Source organism: Callithrix jacchus, chromosome 4, assembly GCF_049354715.1.
Source record: "Callithrix jacchus isolate 240 chromosome 4, calJac240_pri, whole genome shotgun sequence".
NCBI classification, from domain to species: Eukaryota; Metazoa; Chordata; class Mammalia; order Primates; family Cebidae; genus Callithrix; species Callithrix jacchus.
In genome coordinates, this window is record NC_133505.1 from 101,060,694 (window position 1) to 101,078,883 (window position 18,190).

The 18,190-nt window shown below is 32.9% G+C and overlaps 1 long non-coding RNA gene across 1 annotated transcript in view; it reads left to right on the forward strand.

Annotated features, from left to right (window-relative positions):
- Window positions 1–301: 301 nt before the first annotated feature.
- Window positions 302–18,190, forward strand: part of LOC128931797 (uncharacterized) — a 28,446-nt gene continuing 10,557 nt past the window's right edge. Inside the window, exons 1-2 of the long non-coding RNA XR_008480751.2 lie at window positions 302–516; window positions 10,393–10,472. This is a non-coding gene — a long non-coding RNA (uncharacterized LOC128931797). The remainder of the gene's footprint in view (window positions 517–10,392; window positions 10,473–18,190) is intronic.

Sequence of the window (18,190 nt, forward strand, 5' to 3'; positions counted from 1 at the left end):
TGCCGCCTTGACCCTCTCCGGACTTTGAGCTCCGAGGAGTGTGAGGGAAGGGATGGAGGGCAGAGGGCGGCTCCGCACAGGACAGCAGGCACTCCTCGGCATGAACAACCTGAGCACCATGGACAGCATGTTGATGACAGGAGGCAGACAGGTTTCTAGGTAGAAAGGGACGGGTGCCCAATAAAACCCCTACCTTCAAGCCAGAGACAGTCTGAAGCCTGGGGTTAAACTGCGAGTTCTGGTGGCGTCCACTGACTGGAGTGAGAAGTTATAGACCGCCTATGGGTAAATCATCACGTACTTCCGCCTTTCTGCGTCCATAAAAACCGAGGACTCAGCCACACTCAGACACACACGTCCGGACTACCCGGATGCGGAAAGGAGTTACCCACCCTGGGTCTCCTGAGAGCCATTTTGTAGCTCAGTGAAGCTCCTCTCCGCCTTGCTTCACCCTCCACTTTTCTGCATACCTCAGTCTCCCTGGATGCGGGAAAACAACTCCGGACCCACCGAATGGTAGGACTGAAAGAGCTGTATCACAAACAGGGCTGAAGTCCCCGTACCTGCCCCCATTTGCCACATTAGTGGTAATGAGGAGAGAAGAGCTATGGCCCTTTTAGGAGCCCAGACCTTGGGTTTCCTGAGCCACGGCTGTGACATGCTGTAGCACCCGCTTTGGGGCTCTGCAGTTTTTAGCATATCTGAGCTTTCAGGCGCCATCACGTTCCCCTTGCCCATGCCTGCCCCGGAAGCCCCTTGTTGTACCTCTAGTCCAGCCACAGCCTCACTCAGAGCCAGCGCCTGTGCCGGCGCCTGGAGCTGCCGGCCTCACCACAGCCACCCCACCACACACAGCCTGTGCGGAGTGCCTGGCTGTGCACAGTGGCAAGGCAGGGCCCCAAGGTCCTTCACTTGCTTATAAAATCCTTGTCGCTCTGGGTCTGGCGTGGGATAAGGGCCTGTCTTTGGTAGGCGTGGGATAAGGGCCGGTCGCGCGAACTGAGCGCAGCCTGCTGGGCCAAATGGGCAGAAGGAGCCCAGGGGATGTAAGCAAAACCCAAGCAGAGGCAACGCCAGGCCACAGAGGTTTCCGGCTAGCGAAGTGGCACCCTAAGAATCCTGTAGAATAATCACGTCTTCAAACCTTTGGTATATAAATCAGCTGACGAAACAAACCTAAAAACTCGTCAGTCTCACTCAGAGCTTTCGAGCTTGCTACAACGGTAAACCAATGTTATTTTAAAAATGATAATGTAAAATATTCAAGGCCTGGCATGGTAAGTTACTCCTGTAATTCTACCACTTTGGAAGACCAAGGTGGGCGAATCGCTTGAGGCCAGGAGTGTGAGACCAGCCGTGCCAGAGTGGTGAAACCCTGTCTCTACTAAAGATACCAAATAATTAGCCAGGAGTAGTGATGTGCGCCTGTAATCCCAGCTTCTCCGGAGGCTGAGGCATGAAAATCTTTTGAACCCGTGAGGCAGACTGCGGTGAGCCAAGATTATGTCACTGCACTCCAGCCTGGGTGACTGGATGACAGAATGAGACTCTGTTAAAAAAAAAAAGTGTATATATATATATATATATATATATATGTATGTATATACACACACTTATTCTAATAGTCTAGGTCCAAAACCAGATTTTAATAAATCACTAAACTGACATGCTGGAAAATCAAAATGTGTCACCAATAGTAAGACCTCTAAAGCTAAATGTAGATTAACTACATTTACCATGATTTGTTTTAGAATTTAATGATTCATTTGGAATACTTCTATGTTCACTATCTTATGTCATATTTTATTATTTTCTTTGGCTCCTTCAAAGATTGCTAATTTTAATGCAAGTCTAAAGTATAGGGGAAAAAACATGCTTTCACAAGGCTTTATATTTTTTGGAGAATATTAGCATCCATTACACAACTCATCTTCATAGGATTCTGTTAGCTGAGATGTAATTAAATTACTTCTCAGGCGAATAATTCAGTAGATTTATTAAAAATTAGAAAAAAATAGAGGCCAGTTCAGTGGCTAATGCCTGTAATCCCAGAACTTTGGGAGGCTGAGGTGAGCAAATCACCTGAGGTCAGGAGTTTGAGACCAGCCTGGCAAACATGGCTGAAACCCCATCTCTCCAGGAGGCAGAGGTTGCAGTGAGCCAAGATGGTACCATTGCATTCCAGCCTGGGCAACAAGAGTGAAACTCCATCTCAAAAAAAAAAAGAAAAAAAGAAATAAAGAAAAAATCGATGTTGGAAGCCTGTATTATATTTATTCCATGATTTGTTCCATGTCAGACACTTGCAATATCACAGAGTGATTAAATTATAACAGTCATCTAAAAATTTAAAAGGTTATTAAGAAAACACCAACAGCAGCAAAAACATTGTTTATTACTCATTAATTACCATCTCGCATTCTTTATAGATTTTTTCAAATATATTAGTTGTTAAATATTGTAAAATAAATTGGATTTATTAAATAATTTGTTAAGTAAAACAGATTTCTCCCCTAACTATATATAAAGGCCATATAAATGTGTGTGTTATACACATTGATAAGCTAGAAAGATGTATTTGAGGAGATAGGCTCAAATAAGGTGTCAGGTTTTTATTCATTCTTATTATCCTATCTAATCTTTGTGAAAAACAGTGATATTTATATGTTACAGGCCAGAGTTAGAAAACATATAACTAAATGAATCATAGGTAAATTAATCTCTTTACCTTAGCTTACTAAAAAATATTTATTTTTATGTTCTTACTAACTTCTATGAGTCACTTTTTGCCTTTTACATGATTATCCATCCAGTGCATATAATATTTTCCCTTGCAATAGCCCTGGTGTGTGCTGTTGAAAATCAATAACCTTGAATGCTGTGTGTGGTGGCAGTTCTACCAACTCTGTCTGACAAGGAGAGAGAGGACAATTAAGATATTGCATTTAGGCATGTGTATTAACTCACCATCTAACATAGTAAAGGTAATGCGTGTAACCCTCACAATGGTGGAGTATAGGGAGCTTTTAAATAGGGAGTTTAATCTCCTTTAGAGCAAAGCCATACTCTCAGTTGCCCTAGGTTTTTGGCAAGATTCCCAGAAGCTGCAGTCATTCATGAGCCACACACTCTGTTCTTTGGAAAATTGCATTGGGATCCTCACACAGTGCAACCAATGCTCTCGTTTTGGATGCCTCATCTGTAAAAAATCCCCTCACACATGTGTATACACGTGCGTGGTACTTAACTCAGCCACCACCGAAGAATGGAGCACTACAGGGATTTGAACCTGTAATTGCAGGAAGTCCAAGTATTTCAAAACTTATGTGTCGACTATAAAACCATTCCCTCTGGCTGATTATTCTGGAATTAAAATGTAGTTCATGTTAAGCAAGCTTGGAAAATTTCCAAATCAAATAAGCTTGTTTAGAAAGGGTTATTCTCCTCTCTTTAGAAATGCTGAAGCCACAGCTTTATTCCACCTTGGTTCCCTTTGACTTTGATAATGTACTCTATGTTCCCATTCACACTAAACTCTGTGAAATTTGAATAAGATTTCTCTACAAATCAAATATGCTGAGTGTGACTATAAAATGTAATACCGTACACAATATGTGTTTACTTATTTAAATTCTGGAGCTATGAAAAATTAGTAGTGTATTTTATTTTGAAGGCAAAGGGAAATCTCTCACTACTTACTGTTTGTTTAACAGAAAAGGGCTTGAGATTGTATCTTGACTGGGTAAACCAAAATGGCTAATTAGATCGATATGTATAAATGTTTTCTATGCAATATTTTATAGCTATGTATATTTGATTTTTATACTAATTGTTGTCAATTTCAATAAATACACTTGCCTTATATTTACTTTATTTTGAAATATAGAATTTCGTTTAAGTTCTTGTTTAAAAAATGCATAGATTGAAAATCTAGTAGGTCAGCTTTTGGATATATGCACTTTCTGAAGTTTACACACATCTAAAATATGTATGTCATATTTATATTTAAACATATAACTTATACTTAAATTACACACACATACACACACACTTCATTAAACAGAAGAGGGAAAACAGCATACATCTGTTACCAGTGCCAATAGCAAAAGCAGAAGACCATGTCTATTCTACTTCTTCATAACATAAAATTTTGATCTAATTTAATTGGAAATAAACAGGTTCTTGTTAAGCTTTGGCAAAGAACATTTATAGCAATTAAGTTATTTTGGTTATTGAATTTGTATAATCCTTAGCATTAACTGGCAATCAAGAGAGGATCCTCCAGAGCTTCAGTTTTGCAGACAGTGAAGTTAGATACCTTAAAACATGCTTTCTTTGCATGTATACTAGTTGTTTTGTTCACCTCAATACACTTTTTTGTTGTTGTTAGAGAGACATTTACTTTGATATTATCATGTTATATTTCCTCAGAGCATTTTCTACCCCAGGGCTGAATGTGCTTTTGCAAAACTGATTTCATTAATTCTTTTAATATTTCTGTGATTTAAAAAAAAAAAGAAACAAGAGTGACAGAGAGAGAGCAGGTGGTGTTCTCTTTATTTTTATAGAGAAACTGAGACACTAAGAAGTTATGTAGTTTCCCAGGCAATAATATATTTAAGTCAAGAAAACAAAATATAAGTAAAACATAAGCAAAAAGTTAGTAAGCCCTCATAGCTAGTTTTTATTTTTTTAACATTTTTTTTTTTTTTGCACAGAAACATATCACCTGGTTTTATTTGCATTTTTCATACTTAAATTGAAGATGTCTCGCTCTTTCCAGGATTAGCACATTGTTTACAAACTGGACACTTCCAAAACAACAGAAACCAGACCCAAATCCCATGTGGCCTGACTGAATTGTCCCCAGGAATTTCAATTTGGTATCTTCTGCAGTTTTATGATTGGCTGTGAGGCAATGAATTAGAGTACATGTAGAAAGTTAGTGGGGAGTTTCTTTTAAGGCAGCTCAATTTTTATATAAAAAAAATGAGGTGAAACACTTCATAGAATTTAAAATATATATTCTATATATAGTTATACATACAAATATATATTTGCTTCATTGATATTTACAACTAAGAAAGGATAATAAAAATTAGTTAACTGGAAAATATAAGATACAGAGTATGTGGAAAAAACATGCTTCCATAAAAAAAATGAAAATTTGAAAATAATTTAGGATCCTACGTATAATAATATAAGAGTTACCAAGAGAAATCTGTTTGCATTTTAGTGAAAAATAAGGCTAAAAAGAAGCAGTCACCATTTAACAATCTTTTGCTTTCTTCTACTCCTACTGAAGTATATAAATTATAATGAAAATATTTTCTGTAGCCAATATGTCATCAGGGTTATAAAAACAAGAGATTTAGGTCTATTTTTGAATTGACATTTTCTTTTTAACGTCATTGTTATAATTTTTACTGAAATAAATGTAACAACCTTTTGAGGCTCTCAAACCATATAAAATTAGATAAAATGAGAGGCTACTAATGAAATGCATTTGGTTATCTAAACTGATATGCATTTTTACATCTTGTGTATGAATGAAAATGTTTACTTTAAAAATATATTGAAATATCATAGTGCTGTTTTTGCTTTTAAAAATGTTGTTATGTAATTCAACTTTCTTAAGGGGAATACAGAAGACAATTAAACCTGTTTAGAAATTTCCTCTGAAATTGCATATCTTATTTATATTACAAAGAACATTTTTTCTTGTTCATCATGTGGCAGACATATTATTGCCATTTAATAGGATAATAAACATACTTAATAGTTACTGTATTATTTGAAATTTCACAATTTTCATAAAGACAACTTTTTATAATTTTTTGGCATTTTTACTGAGATTAAAATGTATAATATTTAATTTGGATAAAATTCAACATTTCTATTAATCAAGTTATTTTATAGATTTGATGTAAACTTGACAAAATGGTAACTGTGAGATGAGACTGAAAGAGAAAAAGTGTGGTTAAAGGATCAAATGGAAGAAACGTGCTGTAAGAGATTATATTTATGAATAATTTCTTAAAGACTGCATTATTAGAAGCTAAATTTGTAATGAATTCTGTATGAAACACATAGAAATAAAGTAAAACATGTTATTATGAAAGTAAACCCTAATTGATAATTGGTTGCTAAAGACCCTATTGGCATTATAGAGAAAAAAAGCCTGAAAGAACAGCTCCACATGTCATATCTGTTCAGATATTTTGCAAAGTTTGACATTGAAGAATTCACATTTAAAAAATAGAGGTGAACCTGAGCACACAGAAAAAAAATATATCGTAGAGATTTCAATTTGCTACACAGTGTGACCATGGATTTGAAAGACTGTATTTTTTTATTTTTGACATATGTAAGAGAAATGGATATCTAAATTTTTTTATGTCGACTAGCATTGCACAAAGAAGATAATCAGTTTCATGTTCATCTCACGTGTGGCAGGCCTCACTGAAGACAACTGGAGCTAGAATCAGAGAGATTTCCAGTGATTCTTGAAACAAAGCAAAGTAAGAAAGCTCAAAGCTTTTGCAAAAATTGTGACATTTGCCTCAAGTTAATGACCCCTCTCTCTATGTAGCTATAAATGATAACAACAAAAACAAAAAGAGCATAACTGTTACAGAGACATGCTTTTTCTTGAGAAACATATTGCAATTTAAAATAAACTTTTTTTCAGAGTTCATCCACTCCCCCAACCCCAGCCTTCACACACACACACACACACACAAATGTAAGCTTCATAGATATTCATTCAAACTGAAAAAGCCACCCATGAATTTTGGTTATCTTTGTATCATATCCTAAGATAGTTTTTACCTTTTTTCCTGTGTGATTTAGATGGAGGTTAACAACAAAAACAACAAAATTTTTAAATTTTTAAACAATTAACTGCTTGAAGAGTGCTAATTAGAACCAATTATAATTTCATTGTCCTGCCGTGGTTCACTATGGTTAAAAATAAGAATAATTTTGCTTTCTGTACGTCTGCCTTTATGCACATGCATTATTGGAGAAGCTTAATATTTAACACATGTGCATAAAGTAATCCATTAACTAGCAGTCTAAGGCAGCAATAACCTATACAATTCCTTGTGTTAATTTCTGATTAATATGATTAAATAAATACCATCAGACTTCAAAAGGATCACTTAATTTATGGAACTAGCGGTTACTTAACTGGTTTGTGAAATTGGTTTTCATGTCAATAAAGATTTAAAAGTTTCTAATATTCTGTATTCATCATGAAATCATAGAAATGACTATGTTAACAAAAAAGAAGAAAGTTCCCTAAAATTAATTTAGTTCTTGAGGAAAGCAATTCAATCTTAATGTAACCTACACTAGTTAACAAAAGATACTTCCTGAGCCTTGGTTAGAAATGTAATACAGTAGCCTAGAATTACCTTACATCTAAGTTTAGCAACTACCATTTTCAAACTGTCTGTACAGAGTTTAAAAAGTTGTCTACTCCCATCTAGCGGTCATTTTGTTAAATGTCATTTCAAAACAGCAGCCTGAATGGTCTGCATTAAGGCAAATGGAACTGCTGTTTTATTGTCAGAATTAAATAATTAATGCAGTTAACAACATCTGCATAGATTAAGTAATTCAGCCTCATGGGTTTTGTTGATAGCAGTAATTTTAAAAGCAGCATAAAATGGTTTTAGTCTGATTTATGGAGCGTAGCTCATGCTGCCAGAGCCGCATGGAGCTCATTGACTGAAAAACTCCCAGGATCACTCAAGAGGATTGCCATAGTTCTATAGTCAACAATCTCTTATGAATATTTTATTAAAATGTCTATGTATAAAGAGAAGGAAAGTTCAAGCAATGAGATCCTCTGTGTACAACTGAACTCCAGAATATCAAAATAGATGATTGATCTCTTCAAATCCTTGTTAAAGAAAAATTAAGACTATCAGTTTTAAAAATAAGATATGCTTTAAAATATGTATCATGTAATCTTTATTTTTACCAAAATGCAGACTAGAAGAGCATTTGTCTTGTTAATGATACCTGATTTTCAAAAACAAATTAAAAACCTGGAAAGAAAACAAATTCCATTTTATATGTCAGCAAAAGGAAGTGATTTGGTTTTGTTTTGATTTTAAATCTTGTCCTAATCTAGCAGCATGTGGCTTGGTGTGTGTATAATGTTGTACATTTACATATGTTGGATTAATTAGAACCTTGTTCAGTGGTGAAATCCAGCTTCATGTCAAGAAATATAATTAAATCCTCGTAGTATCTATGCAATTGGCTCTAACTACTCACTATTTTCCGGTGAGTAGAAATGTGAGCTACTTATCCAACAGAGCAGATCTACTTATTTTACTCACTAAAATATATCGAGTATCTCTATACAAATACCATACTGGTGTTTGGCAAAAATCTAGGGTTTATGTTGCTACTTGAAGAGAAGCATGCATCATAACCCCAAACAAAAGAATGATCGAGTCATAACATGGTGTCAGGATTCTAAGGGATGTAGAAAACCACAGTGGTTGGGAAAGCTTCCTGGGGGTGATAGGATTTGATCTAAAGATTAAAGAATGAGTGTGATTTGTGTTAGAAGCAAGAGGATAATGGCTTCAACAGAAACAAAGATGTTAAGAGCAAATTAAACATGGTTGAGGGAAAGCTAGCAGATTATTCTCTGAAGAATGGAGAACATGCCAGGGAACAGAGAGAGAGTGAGAAAAGTAGTTTGGACCAAGACTAGAAAGTGTCCTGAATGCCTTGACACACAAGAAAGCTGAGGAAGCTGAGGCTGGATAAATAAGTTTCCCTTGGAGGTATAAAACTTAAATATGGGAAAATATAATGTGCAAATTCCTGCAAGGCGACTAGAAAGAAAAAAATTATTAGGAGCTTGTTTATTTACGTAAAAACTATGAGAGTTGTGCAGTGGTTACTTGATAGGATAAGTTGAAAACTTATACTATGGAACTTACTTATTGATTGATGCATATAAGCATCAAATACTTTTAGCATCTCGTATGTGCTAGGGACAAAATTAGTAGTTACATAGTGTTTACATGTAAATGCTATTTAAAATGTTAGAAACATGTATTAGTGACAACATAATGTATATATATTTTTCATCACTGGAAAACACAATGTAGAATCAATACTCAAGTATTCTAAAAGTTAATGTAGATAATGAATTGATGGGTGCAGCAAACCACCATGGCACGTGTATACTTATGTAATAAATCTGTACCTTCTGCACATGTATCCCAGAATTTAAAGTGTAATTTAAAAAAAAAAGAATTTGGATTAAAAATTGAAAAAATGTTGTATGGTTAACTAAAAAGCCTAATTCAGATGTTTTATGTATATTTACATATAATTTATTTAACAAATGTTTAATCTAGTTTATTACATATTAAATAGAACTGCCATCAAAAAGCTAGAACAACTGTGAGGAACCGAAATTATATAAAAAACAATGAGCGTATGTCATTTTAAATTAAATTAAATTATCTTAAAACTTTGGCAACTAATATCAACCAGTGACATCTAGCAAGATGGAATAATAATAAATCACTTTTTTTAAAAACAAATAATGCATATCTATTTGTTACTCTTACTGCTTCTCACTGCCCTTCCATCAACATATATATATATATATATATATATATATGAATGAAAGAAAAAGTGTGATTTGTGTGTGAGATATATATACATACATATATATATATATACACATCTTATTTGCAAATCGATAAATGATAGGTGAAGATAAAAATGTCACTAAACATATAAGTAAACATATAAAATATGAGTATAATATAATTTTAACTTATATTCTTTAGAAACCAGAACTGAGTATTTCAATACACAGTGTCTAAAATATAATAGTATGGAATTTTATCCTCTGAGTATTTAAAAATTGATTTTTATTTGTAGTGAAAAATATTTCTTTGTACTTATTTAGGCAAATACAAATTTAAAAAATAAACTTCCTTATTATATTTAATGATATTATTTCAGATAAAGTTAACATTTTAAATGTCAAATATTCCAATATATGTGTGTGTGTGCTAATCGTTATATTTCACAAGTTTAATTTTACATTCTAAAATAATTCACATTCTAGAAAGACATTAGAATTTTTAAAAACTTAGCACTGGAAACAAATGTCTTTCACAAACACAATTTGTAAAGTAAAATATTAAATGAGTTTCACCAGGGTAATATTTTAAATTTTTTTGGTTGAGGGATCTTAGTAAGCTCCTGTGGGGCATGTTTCCTTTTGCTGATGGGTTGAAAAATAGGATGATTCAATGACTTTGATGTGCTTTTATCAAGGTACATCAAGACTAAAATCAACCGCATCAAAGAAAAATATTTTTATTTATTTTGTTTTCTTAGGCTAAAAAAAAAGCATAGGACTTTGGGTTAAGAAAAAGCAACGCAAAACAAAAAAAATGAAGTTTGCCTGCAATAGACAGGTGAGTCAGAGAAGTGCCGTCCTGCGTAGTGAATCATTCCAAAAGGTATTTTCTTTAGCTATTTTAAGACTCATATCTCTGCCCTCCCCCAACGCTTTTTTTTTTTTAAATATTGTAGTAAAGAACAAAGGCAATCAACAGGAAAAGCAATATAGTAATTAAGTGGTAATTGGTAGAAGAGGCTTTGGGGTTAAAATTAATAAAACCAGCATGATATACATTAAGACTGTATAAATATTTAAGGAACTACACCCGATTGGAGATGTAAACCAATTAGCAAAACTACTTAATCTGGAGATTCAGATGTTTCAGGTGGATAAAATAAACAGAGATTGCTTGTTGGAAATAGGACCAGTTTTCATCCTGGGAGCGCTTTTTTTTTTTTTTAAGTTTAATCGTCAAAATAAAATTGATGTTTTGTGTAGAAGGTTTTATACTGCATCTAATGCAACACAGGAAATGGAATCACAAATGAAATCATTGCAGATGTTTTTCTTTTCTTGTCAGATCATGTATTATAGATAGAATTCTGGCCTTTCACATTGAAATTAGAAGGAAACCATAACAAAAGACACTAAAAACTCATCCTTCAGATTTTTCTTTACTGGTAATATTGATACATAAAATATATCTACAAGAAGGAAAGTATTTAAAGGTAAAATACTTATTCTTCATATCTAGCAATTTAAATGATATAGTTAATGTAATTGAAAGTAATTAATAAACAAAGGCATTATAACTGCTGTTTAATCCACTTTCTTTCCTTGCAAAATCTCCTATAGGTATTTGATATAAATTTCAGTATTTAATATTTAATATCTAGATGAAAATTGTAAAAACAACTATTAACTGAATGTTGGTAAATATATGCATGGTTATAGTAACTTAGAAAAAATGTCTGACTATTTACTAGTATTTTATAATATTTATCTGAACCCTTTTGTAACACACAGACTTAAACTTGACAATGTTTAGAATTAACATTATATTTTGCGTCATATTCGCATAACAGCAAAATGCCCATATGAATAGGGACATTTCTGTAATTGGGAAAAACTAAATGTTCAATATAAACACATTCTGCTTATTCAACAAATTCATCATTATCTCACAAAATTACTTAGCATGAGTTGCATTGTGAATCAGGAGATATATATCTTACATCAGAATTCCTTAGCAAAGATCTGCATTTTTAGTATCTTCATGCTGAATTCCCATGAAAACATTAATTTTTCTGGTAGAATGCATCTGTATAGAATACAGACCCGTGCCAAGGCCAGTACATTGAAGTCCCTGTTTGTAATTTTAAATTTGTATTTGTAGAAATTCCAAATAAATGTTTGAACAGGGAAAAGAATGATAGAATAGCCAATAATTGTCAGTGAATAAATCAAAGCTTTTTTTTTTCAATTGATAGAGCACTCAGGAGAAATGCTTGTAAAATGGGGTTGTAGTCAGAAGACTTTCTCTCTGATTGATATTAGGCACTATGTGGGTCAGGAAACAAGCTAAGACAATGATCCATCAAGAATACCTTGCCCTACATATGTCAAATATTTAAGTTTTGTTTTTCTTGTTCATGCTGTCTACATCTTCTCCCTAGCCTATTTTTCTTACTTAAAAATACAACAAAACAAACTATCATTTCATAGCATTAACTTTTAGCTCTTGGCAATGCCTAATCTTGGATTATTTTCTCAATATTATCTTTTATGGAATAATACATTCAAAATTCTTGTTGTTAATACAAATAGGGAATTTTGATGTTATTTTTTAAATAAAGCATTTTATTTTAAACGTTAAATGTATATAGTTATTAAAGCATTTTAGCTTTTCTACATTCTGCTTCAAAGTATTATATCATGTATATCATGACAAACTTAGATGGAAGACTATATTATTTTTGTCTACATGCTGGCTGAAAGATGCATCAAGTTAAGAGTAATCATTTGCGTTTTCCTTTTACACTTTTGCTTGTAAATGTGGCAGTATATCTTTGCTGACTATAAAGGCATTTTCTGACCTACCCACCACTTTGCCTAGCACACACAAAAAATTCCGTATTCATTAGTCATACACCATAAAGATGATCTATGTTTATTCACTCTCAATTTAGGAAAGCAAAATTTTACCTATCAATATCTAGTAAAATAGTAGGGAAAGAATTCTATATTTTACACAAGAGACAAATTCATTAACTCTTGATCATTTCTAGCTTCACAAAAGAAAATGTGTTCCATCAAGTAGTGTGTAGTAGATGATGGATTTTTCTTTAGATATAGTGATATATAAAACTCTTCTGTATGTTGCAGATCTCTCCCATGTAACTCATTGAAAACAGTGGCAATTAGAGGCTCTTACACATCTGATAGAAGTAGGACATACCTCCATAACTTACCCACTAACACTTGCCTGTTCTCGCTGTTGATTTAAACCCACTGAATTTTCTCATACCAGATGCTTAAAAATTCTGAAACATACAAATGGAAGAATGATAAGGTTTGATAGATAGGGCTAATACATCATTTGGACCAGCCTTTTATCTCTGTTGCAAAGAAGGTGAGATGATTATGTAGCTAATTTATTAAAAAATTATATTTATGTGAAGTGCATAATTTATTTCTTATTGTTTAATATTTGAAAAACTCATTGCCCTACTGCTGGGAAGGAAACATATTAAAATGTAATTCAGTTACTATAGGGAAACAATTAGAAGTTGAGTATATTGTCTACCATCATCAGATTTTGCATTGCAGCAAAATTATCCCTTCTGTAATGTTAAAAAAAATACACAGAGATTTACTGAGCATTCAGTATGTGACAATCCCCAAAATAAAAAGTTATTTTTCTAAAGCAATATGTTCTGACTTTAGAAAGGTAATAAAAATATACAATTCCATAGATCTATTGTTTTAGTTGTTTTGTTGTAATACCTCAAATTAAGAGTCACCATAAAACGCACTTCCATTCTATGGCTTGCTTAAATTAACATGTGCTGGATAAATTTTAAATATGTGTGCCAATAACAGCACTAAGCAGCGTCTCTCTTTGTTAAGAATTTCCTGCTTTTCTGTTACTGGAATCTCAACAACTTCATGGATATTTTATATTAAAAATGTTATAATTGTCTAGCCCTTAAAGTTTTTACAAAGACCATGTAAGCCCTGAGAAATTCCAAGAATAATAAACATATGTATAAAATAGCCTTTGCAGTCATTTCCAGGAGTAGAGAATAGAAGAACTGCTAAAGGAGAGTGAGAATTTCCAAGATAAGGACCCCACCTGTGAACAAATGAGCCAAGATAGCAGCTAAAAAAAGACTCTGCAGATTTTTCTTCAATATAAAATGCATTTAAGACAGAAAACTGCAATAACCAAAAATGGGACAACCACCAAACAAAAATAGGAGGTGAAACCTGAGATTAGAAAGAATATTAATGATTAATGTGATTTTTATACTTTATATCTTTTGTGGTACAAAGTTAATAGATTTTCTCCAAATTTTGTAAATGAGTATAAAGTGGCTTAAGCATAATTGATTGCACTTAATATAGTTAGATTACACTAAAATAATTAAATGTCAAAATAAAAAGAAATCAAAATAATTCCAAACTTAGGAAAATGTGTCAGGTAAAGAAGTAAAGTAAAATTAAATTATTTCATTACTTAATATTTTATAACATAAGCCTATTAATACTATGTAAAGTGATAAAAATTTATTTTAAAAATATTATATAAAGTTAATAAGCTAAATAATAAAACATCTAAAATTAAATCTCCATTTGATTCAAGCATCAAACTATGATGCTTGTATGAGCTACAAGATCCGGTATTAGGTAAGAGTGGCCTTTGTTTCTCTTGAAAAGAACAAAGTAATAAAATATAAGGCTTTAGATATTTTTGACACGTTTGAGAGAATTATCTACCAGACAGAATATGAACAGAGATGACTGAAGTGGTAAAGGATTATAGAAATCAGGTCAAGGTGGGAATGACTGAGAAAATTCAAGGAACATGGAAATCATTTTGTCAAGACATTACTTCTTTCATTATACATGAGAAAAGTAAAATCTGAAGCCAATTTTAGAAGTAAAGTTTCTTAATATTATCTTGCTCAGTTGAAACAGAAGAATGGCAAATGTACAGGTAGATGTATGTGTGTAAGTATATATGTGTTTGCCATGGGGTGAGGATGTGCAACCGCCCCAGCCATATGTGGTGTATGGTAATGATGAGGAGGCAGTTGTTGTTCTGCAGCATGCTTGGGAAAGGAAAATAATAAACCCCTGAGAGTCTAGATCCCTTTAGCAATATTTGAATTTGATATAATAGAAAAAGAAGTTAAAGTCAGAGATGGAAGCAGGTAACACTATGCAAAGATGGTGAAATGCACAAATCTGTTTCTCTTGGTGAATTTGATAAGATAAATAATCATAATTTGTCTACAAATTATTAAGAATAGTATGTATAATAATTATAACAGCTACTGTTTTGGCCACTGTCTTACTATGTTATAATGGGTTGTATGAATGAATGAAATTGGCAATATGATTTAACAGTTGTGCCTTCCATGTCATGCTATTTAAAAATAGTGGTCAGAAAACATTTCTATCATATTTTTTACTGATATACCGCTAGTAATATCAGATTATGCAACCAAGTAGATGATATATGAAACCTGACGTTGCCTCTTAATAAGCATGGGCAGGTTTCAGAGTTACGTGTTTCAGTTTTCTCATCTGTAAATGAGACAATTCTGACATTATTTCCTCATGTACATCAGTTGAGATAATATACTGAAACTGTTTGGTACAGTCACGAGAACATAGTAAGCAAGTCATAAATGGCAGTGGAAAAAATAATAATAACAGAGTAATAAAAAGAAGACTGGAATGCCAGTGTTAATAATAAGAATACACATACATAACACAATTAAGACTCTTTGAAACATTTTTTTGTGTAATAGTCTTTGAACCATTTCATTTTTGTGTAATCAGAACAAACTACTAGTGCAAGGCCTGTCTCCCCTCTGAAAGAGACATAACCATAGTACCTAATTCTTAGGGTGGTGAGGATTGACTTACTAAGCACATAGAAAGTGCTTAGAGCAGGACCTGGACTAAATAAGTGTTTCATAATTGTTACATATTGCTACCTTTGTAATAGTTTCACCTCCTCCATAAAATACATTCAATTTAGAGACACAAACTTCTAGCCCCTATAAAACAAAAAGAAAAAGCACAGAAAGAAAAAAAAACAAATTTTAATAGATATGATTTAGAAAGTATTATTCTTATTTAACATTTGCTTTTCTTTCAAATGTTATGTTTAGATCTGCTTTTTCTGACCTGTGCCAAATTATTTAAATAATAATAATAATAATATAAGTAATAGATACTGAATTCTTATGTGTAGGCATTTTGCTGAGTACTTTACTTGATTTGTAGTATTTAATCCTCACAGCATTAGATAGAAGTAGGTGGAGTAATTCTCTCACTGTTGCAGAAGAGGAAATTGAATCTCAGAGTTAAGTAATTTGTCCTGTATCATATGGCTAGTAAGTTAAAAGAGCTGAAATAAAAAGATACAATTAAACACTCCTCAGTTTAAGTGTGTATTCCCCTATTCAAATAATCCGTAAAGAACTTCAGTTTCCTTCTATTCAAAAACCAACTACATCATTTGTTGTTAGCCAAACAGCCTTAAGCTACCTAAAAAGTGGTTTGTATTTCTACTGAAGAGGTTATATAGTTTTTACTATTTCTACTAAACTAAACTAATTCAGAAATATACATACTAAATTTGTAGAAAGTTACAAAAACTGCTAGAATTGTATAAACATTGAAGATATATTCCATAACACTGCAATTACGCACTTCAGTTAAATTCTGAATAAGTAGCTTAGTATAATATTAAAATATTACTCCATTTTTATTGTATAATCATTCTGAAAGGAGGTTCTATATTTCTAGTTTTAAGCTTGGAGACAGCTTACCTGGGCCATTCGAAAAAAAACAAAACCATTGTATATGAATAGGTGGCAGAGTGGAATGCTTCCCAAAATCCCAGTGGCAGTGACAGAGAAAACAGAAAGCAGAAACCATTCTTAAAAAGTGCTTGATAATCTGACTGTTTTCTTCTGTGTGTTTTTTTTTTTCCATTTCCACCTTTGAACGTCTCAGCACCATGTCAATATAGTCATTTTTCCATATCCATAGATTTGAGAGACTGTAGGACGTATTTCCAATATTTTTCCCTCTTAATTCCTCACCATTTATACTTTTATATGCTATAACAAAAAGCTGCACATATCGCTTCAAGGAAAATTCTATTTCTTATCAGAATACTAGGTATTAATGATGATAAAAGCTAATACTTACTGAGAGCTCACTGGGTGTTAAATACATCCTTAAAAAGTCATCATCCTGTTTTTTTAAACTGAGGCTTACTGTTGCACGATTTTTATTCAATAACACTCATACCTTTTTAGATGTACAGTGTAGTGTGTGTGTGTGTGTGTGTGTGTGTGTGTGTGTGTGTGTGTGTATTTCAAATTACTACAACGAAGAAGTAGAATACATCCATCACATCTTTAAGTTCTCTTGTTCCCTTTTGTGGTCAATTTCTCCTGCCACCCACAACCCCTTTGCAAACTCAAATCTGATACTTATCTTAATTGGTTAGAAGTTAGTAAGTGCCTAGGAAATGGTGGAACCCATATTCCATTCCATAGCTGTCTGACTCTGAAACTCTTACTCCTAGATATTCTACGCTTCTATCTTTTCAGAAAGTAATTTTTCTTATTAATTCATGAATGATCTTAAAGAAGCACCTTAAATTTGCTTATTTTATTTTTAAATTAATATAATCAAAAGTAATAAGTTATAGTGTGAGGTGAATTAAAACATAATACTAAATAATTGATATAACTAAGTTAATAATCGCTAAAACTACCGTAAGTAGGGAAAAAAATGTAAAGTTGAACTTTGCAGCATGACAGGATCATTCTCAATGTATCAATGTCTGTGTTTTCTTTAGTATTTTTCCTTTACCCCAATTCAAATGGGTATTAAAAGCAGGCCCTTTGAAATTCCATGCCTCAGTATGTTTTGCAGGAAAAATCACAGGGACAGTTAAAATCCTTTAAAAACTGGAGACTCAGAAGAGATGATATATTGTATATTAGTAGGAGAAACAGAAATACTTTGGGGGACAAGGTAAAAGGCAGGCTTTCTAAAATGAGCTAAAAGACAGAAGTTGAGAAGTTCTAGAATAGCTGATACATTTGTATCGCTTAGTGGCAGCAACCTGCAGAGCTTACAAAGTTTGATGTTTCATCAAGAAAGAAAAAATATTTGTCACTATGGTTTCTCTAATACCTATGAATCAAAAGTGGTGCAGAAGTAGCTATGCTGCCAAATTATAAATGCTCATACAAACTGAGAAGTTCATATCTTGTTGGTAACCTGTGGGCTGACAAAAGACCTATCACCTACTGACATTTATACGTGCATTGACACATTTAATCCTCACAACCCTATGGCATTAGTATTTATCCCATTTCAAAACTGAGAGAACAAAGGCAAAGAAAAGCCAAGTTTTTCTGTGTGTGTGTGTGTGTTTTTTTTTTTTTTGCTTCAGTTCATGCAGTATCTAAAGAACAAAAACACAATTTAAACCGAAACAGGTTCTATCCTGAAAGCTTATGTTATAGTGCC